We start from the raw sequence: 11,699 nt of genomic DNA, 5'->3' as shown, positions 1-11,699 counted from the left end.
ATAATAATGAAGTGTGTGAATACAAAAAATTAGCACTAATTCAATTAAATACTCAGGGAATGGATTTCAATATTTTTTCTACATAAAGTTCGTCGTAAAAATCGTTACATAGTACAAAATAAAGTCGCTATCGCTATCTGTCCCTATGTATGCTTAAATCTCTAAAACTACGCAACGGATTTTGAATCGTTTCTTTCAATAGATAGAGTGATTCTAGAGAAAGGTTTATATATATAATACATGTTTACCCGAGCGAAGCCGGGGCGAGTAGCTAGTATAATATAATTTTAACAAAAAATTGAAAAATTACTGTATATTTGAAACTACATCATTTATTTAAATTTTTCATTAATGACGATACATAACTAGAGTCTAGAGTCCATCCCTGTGCGTTATAAGCCGTTGAGCAGCCCCACTGTTTGTTTTGATTGTATTAATTAAAACTCGAATCTCTCAAAGTTTTATTAAGATTAACACCTCTTCTTTCCTTTCATTAAAAACCGCTCCATATTCATGTGGCAGCTCACCTCGCCCCGGACTTTCTAGAGATTCTACCACTTTTTATTAAAACATAAAGTATACGGAAACTTATTTATTAAAATTGTATAATGCTCAGGATATACTTTGTAAAGTTAAAATTATTTTAATACTTGCTTGTATATTAATACTTGTTTAGCGACCACCGAGGTCGCCGGTGTGCTAGACCTGGCGGTCTAGCACACCGTTTTACGTCCGATGGTCGCGGGTTCAATTCCTCGCACGGCACAAACATTTGTATTCATGAGTATGATTGTTTGTATCGGTCTGGGTATTTTCTATGTATAATATGCATGTACTTACGAAAAAAAATTGTCTATGTATTTGTATCAGTTGTTTAGTAGCACAAGTTAAGATAGCTAAACCTTAGCTTGGGTCTAGATGGCGCTGTGTGAATTGTCCTGAGATTATTATTATTATTATTACTTGCTGTGCCCACGGTTTCACTTGCGCTAAATTTCGATATAAAATGTAGCGTGCAAATCAATTTTCCAATCGGTTCAGTTTAAGAATCCATCGCGGACTAACAACGTGACACGTAATTTTTATACATAAAGATTTACTAGCTGTGCTACGGTTTGAACGTTATATTTCAATAAAAGTATAAATATTCATTATTGCACTTAAATACATTTGTAAGTATATTAATTACAGCTAATGTTAACAAAGGAGGACTTATCTCTAAAAGAGATCTCTTCCAGTCAACCCAATAGAGCGTGGCATAGGAAGTGTTGAGTGGGTTAAAATGTGCAAATTATATTTTTTATGAAAATGTCAAAATAATTAAAACTAAACATAAAAATATAATGTCCAAAATACAGATACTAATACAATATACATAAAGATAAAAAATATATATATATTAATATATAATATGTACTTGAATACCTAAACAATAAAAATTACATTAAAATAAATATATGATAACCATAAATATATACTAAATCAAACAATAAATACTACAAAGATATAATATAATAAGTATAGCTATAAATAAATCTTGTGTGTATTAGTTTCAAATATTGTTCAGCGACTACGTTTTTTTTAGAATAGAATAGAAAATCCTTTATTCAAATAAACTTACTTTTGAAGCACTTTTGAATAGTCGTAACATTTTTTTAATTCACCACTCATTTGGAAAGCTTTTTCATCACAAGAAGCACGAGCAAGTGTGTTTGTGTTTTGCTCTTAAATATAAATACACTTAATATAAATACGCTTGGTCAAATATAAATACACAATAAGATTAAATCAGTCGTAGTGATAAGAGCAGACTAGTCCCTAAGCAGCACTCGTTCACGAGTATGACGAATGAGCCAGCCATCACTGCACTCGACCATATTTTAGGGAGCCCAATGATCGGCCCACCACGCCGCCACATGTCTGAATATTTTAGTGAGTATGTCTACTCATTCGACCACGTCATACCTACTTTTTTATGCTATCTCCCTGCATTCACAATAAGCGGTAATTTATATCGAGACCCATAGAATTACCATAACACGCACACGTGTCATGTATACATTTTAATTGTATACAAAATATGTGTAATAACATTTTATCACCGCCCCATTCAGTTTATTTCTTCATTTCATCTCGCAAATGTAAGTGCCTGCGATATAAGAGGCAGTGGTGGAGGTTTCTGGATTCAAAGCAAGGTTGTCGCTGAACTGCAATTTATTTTATACTATACTAGCTACTCGCCCCGGCTGCGCACGGGTGTACATGTATTATACATATAAACCTTCCTCTAGAATCACTCTATCTATTAAAAAACCGCTTCAAAATCCGTTGCGTAGTTTTAAAGCTTTAAATACACATAGGGACGGACAGACAGCGACAGCGACTTTGTTTTATACTATGTAATATATGATCTAAAGAAATTGTTATAAAGAAACTGCGCATTCTATAACTGACAAGATTTCGTCCAAACGCGAGATCGTAAAGATAAGCTACAGTGGACTGAGTCAAATCAGCATTTCCAGTTTACGTTCCGACTGGTGAGCCCACCTTGAGCTTTATCAAATCAATCGGCGTTTTATTTCTTCCCCAGCCTTTATTACATCCCGACTTTATTTCGGACAGTCGGATCCGAAGGTAAAATAAAAAAGGTACACTTAAGACGGGCCAGCAGCAAATATCACTCAGTTCTCGGTATATTTTTCAAAGCTTTCTCCCCGCGTCCTGTTTTTATCCTACTTGACTCCTAATGTGGTGAATTCATACATGAACAATCGAGATCTGGAGTGTTCCTTGGGTTGAGGGGGCGGGCAAAGGGTGGGGTCGGGGTGAGGAGAGAGGGGGAGTGGGGGAGGGTGTTTTCCTTCTTTTGGAACATTCAGCAGGGGGAGGTGTCCGTTGCAAGTTCTTCGTCTTGTTTCAGTAGGGTCGTCGCTGCTAGATTTAATCGTTGTAGAATATTTATGAGAGAGATTCTTAAACCATTTTATTAATTAAGATAAATCATAATTTATTGTCAACTATACGGGTATTTCTATTAATTTAAACAAAATCATCCTAGAAATCACTCTATTCGTGTATGAAAACAGCATGAGAAATTGTTGATTAATTTTTGAGATTATCGGAAACATAGACACATCTGTGATGAGAGATTTTGTTTTACAATTGATTATGAATCATTACATAAAAAAAGTCGCTGTCGCTGTGTTATATCTTTAAAACTACGCAACAGATTTTGAAGCGGTTTTTTTAATAGATAGAGTGATTCAAGAGGAAGGTTTAAATATACAATACATGTACACTCGTGCGAAGTCGGGGCGCGTAGCTAGTAACTAATAAGTAACTGCATATACATAAAATGTATATGTAAAGTATATGAGATGAAAAACGTAAGTCACGTATAACATAACAAAATTAGTCATGTTAAGAAATTATAGCGTGAAATTTAAACAAGCAAAAGAAAAAATGAATAAATTCCTTTTTAGATTTTATAATATTAGTTAGTATCGTAAAATGTATTTTTTATAGCATTGTGGACAAACGAGCTTGCGGCTCACCTGATGGTAAATGATTATAGCTGCCCATGAGCATTACCAAAGGAATTGCAAATATGTTGATAGCCTTTTTAGAAGGCATTCTTTCTTTTTTTTTTCTTTCAAGGTTTCAATATTGTTTCGAGAATACTAGTGCTGGATGTACGTCTATAAACAGGATGGCGGGGTCAAATACATATATTTAATATATAGTATGATTGATATAGAAAAGTCTCTATGTTTGCTTAAATCTTTAAAACTACGTAAGGGATTTTGAAAGGGGTTTTTAATAGATAGAGTGATTCAAGAGGAATGTTTATATGTATAATACATACAGTTTATATCTATAACCGGGGTGTTTTAATATTTTTAAATTATATTTATAATTCTATTTTTGACATTCTTTTTGTTACATCATCATTACATAGTATAAAATAAAGTCGCTGTCGCTGTCTGTGCTTATTTATACTTAAATCTTTAAAACTACGCAACGGATTTTGAAGTGTTTTATTTTAATAGACAGTGATTCAAGAGCACCCGTGCGGGATGAGTTAACACTATGAAACGTAAATGAATAAATAAAATATATATATATCATAAAGAAGGAAGGACTTTGTTATAAGTGAAACTGATTTCGTAGCACTCCATTTTGTAGCACAGATTTGAGGAATTTCTTCATTGTTTTCATACTTCAATGTACTTTAATATTATTCCAGAGTAATGTAAAATATACACTAATATTATATACATAAGTCACAGAGTTACAAGCATTGGAGCTAAGCTGAGATGGGCTAGAAATCTAGCCATTTATAATTTTATTGTCTTACATACCAACTTACGTTTGGCCGGCCCTGAATCTACGGGGTGTTCCCTTTCTTGAAGCGGACGCCCGGGCAAATCAGCTACGCCCAGTGTATAAGCTATGTAATTTGTGGCTCTGTTATATACTATATTAACTTTGTGAATATCTTTTGCAGGAGAATATAAGATAATAATAATAATATCATGACAATTCACACAATCTAGACCTAAATTAAAGCTAGCTAAAGCTTGTGTTGTGGGAAGGCCTCCAGCAAGGTGGACCGACGATCTGGTCAAGATCGCTGGAAAGCATTGGATGCGAGCAGCGCAGGACCGATCGTTGTGGAGATCTTTGGGGGAGGCCTATGTCCAGCAGTGGACGTCTTCCGGATGATGATGATGAAAGCGTGTTATGATGATGATGATATATTTTTCGTAAAACACCCAGATTCATACAAACAATCATACTCAGGAATACAAATGTTTGTGCCACGCGAGGAGAACCCGCGACCATCGGAAGTAAGATAGATAATAGAAAAATTGTCGTATATTATTATGTATAGATAGATAGATATATTGGTAGCTATAGAAAAACTAGCAGTTATTCAACGATTCCCTATTAGATAGATAAAGAAAACTATTGGATAAAATTATTCTCGATTTCAACGGATCGCTGTCATTGATCAGGAAAACTACAGTGGGCTCGATCCTGTCGTGTTGGGTTTGATTCCAGCAAAATGAATGTCAAATCTTGTGTTCACGACGTCCATTGTTGACAATGTTTAAGAGATTACCACAAGAGTGTTTTGAGAATTTGTTCGGATTAATACTAGTTGTTGAATTTCATCATCGTACTACTTGCCAGTAACTTTAAATTTGATCATCTGGATGATTGGCGGAGCTCCGTCTAAGTTACAAAAACTTTTTGCTACGCACGACTACATTGTGGAATCACCTTATAGCAATGGTGTTTCGGAACCGATACGATACGATTCACCACCGTACCACCCGCCAGAAACTGAAATACCATCCTGATCATCTGGATGAATGGCGGTCTTCCACAGTGCAGTTTTCTAGAAACTTTTTGCCTCGCACAACCACATTATGGAATCACCTTCCAGCAATGGTATTTCCGAACCGATACGATATTGAAACCTACAAGAAATGAGCTACCTTCTTAAAAGGCCGACAATGTACTTGCAAGTCCCTTGGTGTTGCGGGTGTTTATGTACTGCGGTAATCACTTACCATCATGTGAACCGCATACTTGTTTCATTCCACAATATGGTTTTGCGGGGCAAGTTTTTGGAACAACACACAGTGAAGGACCATTCATCCAGATCAGGATGGTATTTTATTTACTGGCGATAGGAAGAAGGTGAAATTCAGCAGCTGGTATAAATCTGAACAATTCCTCAGAACTCTCTCCGTGGAGGTCGAGTCTGTCAAACATATACTTATAATATCAAACTTATATTATTTGACGGTCTCGGTGGTCTAGCGGTTACACACCGCCTTACTTCTGTTGGTTGCGGGTTCGATTCCTCACATGGCACAAACATTTATATTAATGAAATATCACTGTTTATATCGGTCTGGGTATTTTCTATGTTACATATCTATAAATTTGTATCAGTTATCTAGTACCCACAACACAAGCTTCAGCTAGCTTAACTTGGGTCTAGATGGCGCTGTGTAAATTGTCCTGAGAATAGAATAGAATAGAAAATCATTTATTCAAATAAACTTACATTGAAGCACTTTTGAATAGTCATTACATTTTTTAATCTACCGCTTGTTCGGAAAGCTGTCTCATCACAAGAAGAACGAGCAAGAAACTTGCGTGTTGCTCTTTCAAATAATTTTATTATTACTTTACATTTTTAAGTTTAAGTGTGTGAATACAAACCACCAATTAGCACTAATTCTATTATTGAAAAAATATTGAATATATAACCAACTGGTTAAACAATTAATAAGAGGAAATCAGTCATAGTGATTAGAGCAGACCAGTCCCTACAAGCAGCACCCGTTCACGAGTATGACGGATGAGCCAGCCATCACTGCACTCGACCATATTTTAGGGAGCCCAATGACCCGGTCCACCACGCCGCCACAAGTCTGGACATTTTAGTGAGCATGACTACTCAAAACACTAGACTACGTCAAAGCTACTTATAATTGCGATTGAGATTATTGTTATTGTTTATTCTTATACATTCGTAATTATATAGATTAACAATACCATACAGCAATAACAAAACGCGACATCATAAAACGGAACGTCATCCGGTTGAGTTGTCACAATAAAATTAATTAACATCGTGCAGGGGAGCACAGTATATGTGGCTACTCGTACGACGCAATTACATTAACGCCGAGTGCCGGAGATATAAAAGTGGAATGATAATGTAGGTGGAGTCTGCGATTTTCGTCGGGTCACCGTATCTCAATGAGTTTGCGACCGTACTGAGACGTAGAGCCCTACGTGAGAACCAGGTATGTGACATTTACACATTAATAATCGGAAGACAATAGAAATTGAAAAATATCTGAATTACAATCCGAAAGATGTATTAAAGTTGACATTTGCGTTGAATCTGTAATAAATTAAAGGCGAGTGCCGGAGATATAAAAGTGGAATAATAATGTAGGTGGAATCTGCGATTTTCGTCGGGTCACCGTATCTCAATGAGTTTGCGACCGTACTGAGACGCAGAGCTCTACGCAAAAACCAGGTACGTGACATTTACACAATATTAATCAAGCGACGATAGATATCTAAAAAAAGCCCAAATTACAACCAGAAAGATGGATTAACCCTAGAAGCCGTATCCTGGGGTACAAATCGAAAAATAAATAGAATAGAATAGAATAGAAAGAATAGAAAATCATTTATTCAAATAAACTTACATTGAAGCACTTTTGAATAGTTATTACATTTTTTTAATCTACCGCTCGTTCGGAAAGCTGAGACAGCTTTCCGAACACAATCACAAGAAGAACGAACAAGAAACTTGCGTGTTCCTCTTTTAAATAATTTTATTATTACTTTACATTTTTAAGTTTAAGTGTGTGAATACAAACCACCAATTAGCACTAATTCAATTAAATACTCAAATAGAAAAAATATTGAATATATAACCAAGTGGTTAAACAATTAATAAGAGTAAACAGTCATAGTGATTAGAGCAGACTAGTCCCAGTCAGCCATCACTGCGCTCGACCATATTTTAGGGAGCCCAGTGATCCGGCCCACCACGCCGCCACAAGTCTGGACATTTTAGTGAGCATGACTACTCATAATAATTAATCGTTTATAAGTTTTTTTCTATTTTCTATTTGTTTCACACTCCGGGGTGAAGAAACTCACACGCGAGGCGTGAAGAAACGTGGGTTCTTCAGTCGGAAGACGGTCCTGCTAGTCACAAAACTTAGCACGATGTTTGTAGACTACCGTTAATGAAAAATTCTAGTACGGGTGCGATTCTAGGGTTAAATCTATATGATCCAATGATTTCCAACTGACATACACATTTCTATAGTTATGTAAGTATATATATAACACCATTAAAACATACAAAAGAATAAAAAAATATACATCTAAATAGTATATAAAAGCTATAAAAACCATACTGTGTGGACTTTCTGTACGTGAAATATTTATTTTTTACATAACTAAGAAACTTATATGGTAGTTATAAAACAAAACACTGTCACAACGACGAAAAGGCTTCCTCGATCGACATGCTATAATTTGTATGCGTAAATGGGAGTAGAAAGAGGTGGAAAATCACTGTCTATTTAAATGTGTGAATTCGCAGTTTAGAGAAATGGACGAATTCCATATTAGGATACTATTCTATATTTGGTCACTTTCCTCTAATACATTATATGTATACAGTTACACATTATTAATCGGCATACGATAGAAATTGATAAAATATTAAAATTACAACGGTAAGATGGATTAAAGTTGGCATTTGCGTGGAATACATAATGTATATAATAATAATAATAATTCTCCTATAACCAAGAAGGAAAATACGGAGAATCTCTTGATTCCACTGTTAAAGTCACGACCACTCTGTCTGGAATGTAGAACTGAGGAAGAAGGGTTTTTTTATGAATGATAAATGGAATGACGCACCCGCCTGCGCTAACGGTTTACGCTGGCGGGCACCAGTGGAGGATGATAAGATGAGCATGAGGTCAGGTCAGTTAGCCCTTCGTGACAAATTCACCAGGAATTTATTATGATGGTTTCCAGGGGGTACCGCGTGGAGGTCAACCTGACATGGGACATTGTTAGCAATAGAGTCTTCAGTCCACATTACTAACAATCACCTTTCCTCCTGAGGAAGAAGAGTTATAGTAATAATCCAGGACCATTCATTTGTGTAAAGGTTTGTTACATGTTTATTACATGTACACTTAAGCAAAGCCGGGTAGGGTAGCTAGTTACATAGTATAAAATGAAATCCCTTCCGATTCCTGTTAGCTTAGATCTTTTAAACTACGCAATGGATTTTAATGCAGTTTTTAGCTGTAGAGAGAGTGATTCAAGAAGAAGGTTTATATGTATTATACATGTGCGCATTGTGTATATACATAGTATATTTTTTCATTAAACACACAATTATATAAGCACACACATATTTACATACATACCCACAAATACAAACTCAACAGACTCATACTACATTTACAGATTTTTATCCCATCAACAAGTTTTGTAATAATTAATTGTTTTGTTTCGTTTAAGTTTCTGCACTGTAGTAGTGAATATAATTAAAATTAAATTTAACCAAATGGCTATTGGCACATTGTTTTTATAGTGTCAAAGAATATATATATTGAATTTAGTCATTTCTTCTTTTTAATCGTTCCCTCACTGCTGAGGATCGTGACTCTATACTATCTTGTCGACTAGCCGGCGCCATCTGCTGCGCTCAGATGCCTGATGTATTGCGGCGCTGACAGTAATGTTCAGTTGACGTGATATTTATCTGACCATCGGATAGGACTTCGGCCTCGACGTCTTTTACTTTCTATCTTCCCTGTTACCATCAGTGTCTCCATATTGTCTACATACCTCCGCGCGATGTGTCCGAAGTATCGCACAATGCGCTGCAGACAAGTAGAAGACAGCCGCTGTGAATCTTCCAATTTGAGCTCTATTAGTATAGAGACGTTTGTACGGTGGGCTGTCCACGGTATCCTCAATAGTCGACGCCAGCACCACATTTCAAAGGCATCAACTCTTTGCCTATCAGCGGCTTTGAGGGTCCATGTCTCATTTAGTCATTTAATTCATGATTATACATGCCAACAATTCCAATGACATGTTTATTTTAATTTAATTATTGAATTAAATGTCACATACCAAGTTGTGAAATACAGTGGTCATGTTTTCAGTGAATACGAGCTGTGCTCTCGACTCGTCTATAAACTGAAGGTATCTAAGTGGCATGAATAATCATGGAAAAACCGCGGAGTTTCATTACAGCGCGGCTGTTGCGGTCTGTACTTCTGTTTGTGTTCAAACCGTTCGTTTGGACCTCCACTTGCTAATTTTGTAGTGGTTTTTCATTTACTCTCTCCTATTTCTATATTACATAATGATATATAATAAATCTATATATATAACTCAAAGGTGACTGACATAGTGATCTATCAACGCACATCCCAAACCAATGGACGGATCGGGCTGAAATTTGGCATGCAGGTAGATGTTATGACGTAGGCACCCGCTAAGAAAGGATTTTGATAAATTCTACCCCCAAGGGGATAAAATAGGGGATGAAAGTTTGTATGAAACTTTGTCAATTTTAAACCGATTGGGCTGAGACTTTGCTTGCATAAATCTACTATGACGATACATACGATTATCATTACAATATATACGATTTCACGCAAAAACTACTGGACGCATTTTGATGAAACTTTACATTAATATAGCTTGTGGGAGTTTAAGCCCACAGTTCCGTGATAATGACATTAGTTGATATATTGATTGATTAATTGATGATCAGAATAACACATAGGCTATATTTTATCAATACAATCATACTCATAAACACAAATGTTTGTACCGTGCGAGGAATCGAACCCGCGACCATCGGAAGTAAAGCAATAAAAACCGCTAGATCATCTAGGCCTTTATAAAACAGTTTCATAAAAAGCACCAAGTCGTTAGAATTAAAACAATAATTGTATGAAATACACACATTAATGCAATCCTTGCATGTGGTAAATACGATGTATTAAACACCACGTCTGAAACCGCGGGCACAGCTAGTAGTAAACATAAAGTTGCTACTGTATATTGAATTTAAGAAATAAATAAAACTGAGTGACACGGCTGACTAATCACAACAGATATATCAAGTTCTAAAGTTAGAAACTGAGCCGAACTGACAGTCAGGGCAAACTCCAAACAAGGCTACATTCAAATAGGTGAGGGTCTAGCAAAAACGTAGGGCCGTACTCATTAGCATAGTCTGTAGCCAGCGTGGGGACACGAGCTTTGGAAATTTTCACAGATGCCAATAAAAAATGGATGTGCAAAATATCTTACTTTATTACTAATATAACTTTGTGTTTATAATATTAGTAATAAAGTAAGATATTTTGTGTTACTTTATTCCTAATATTATAAAGTTTGTTAGCATGGATGGATGTACAAAATTACATAAAATATCTTACTTTATTGCTAATATTATAAACTCGAAGTTTAAAATATTAGTAATAAAGTAAGAAGGTGCGAAGGTCAGCTAGTTATTTCCATATAGTGAAGTTATATGGACATATTGCACCAACTTCAAATAATGGGATAAATGCGAGGTAGGTACAGATTTTACAGAGAGCACTTAGTAATTTGCATAAAATATAAAAATATATAAAAAATAAAATCAAATTAAAATAAAAAAAATCCTAAATTTTCGCTCTTCAACCCATATTTGTTATTAGTGATATTAGCAATTTAATATTAATCTATTCATGGCGGACGATAACTGATTAATTTATATAGCAACACAACGTTTCCCGAGTCAACTAGTTGTATTACAACAATTTAAGAGAATAATAGTAATACAATGACGATTAATACAACGCCATCTAGTCCCTAGCTAAGCACAGCTTGTTTTGTTTGTAGACAACTGTTGCAAATGTATAGACACATTTTTTTTGTCTTTTTCTTCTTTCGTTTCTACCGCAACTAAATACATATATTTAAATATATTTTCCCCAGAACGCCGCGACGACCCTTGCGCATTCCGTCGCATTTAGGTCTTCCTTTGTGCAGGATGCTGGCCACAGAGGACAAGTCAATAGGTGTGCCATGGTCTGGGATGGCGCTCTGTAGTC

Source organism: Achroia grisella, unplaced genomic scaffold (assembly GCF_030625045.1).
Source record: "Achroia grisella isolate CSIRO2021 unplaced genomic scaffold, CSIRO_AGI_Agris_v1 utg4142, whole genome shotgun sequence".
Taxonomy (NCBI): domain Eukaryota; kingdom Metazoa; phylum Arthropoda; class Insecta; order Lepidoptera; family Pyralidae; genus Achroia; species Achroia grisella.
This window is presented reverse-complemented; position numbering follows the sequence as displayed.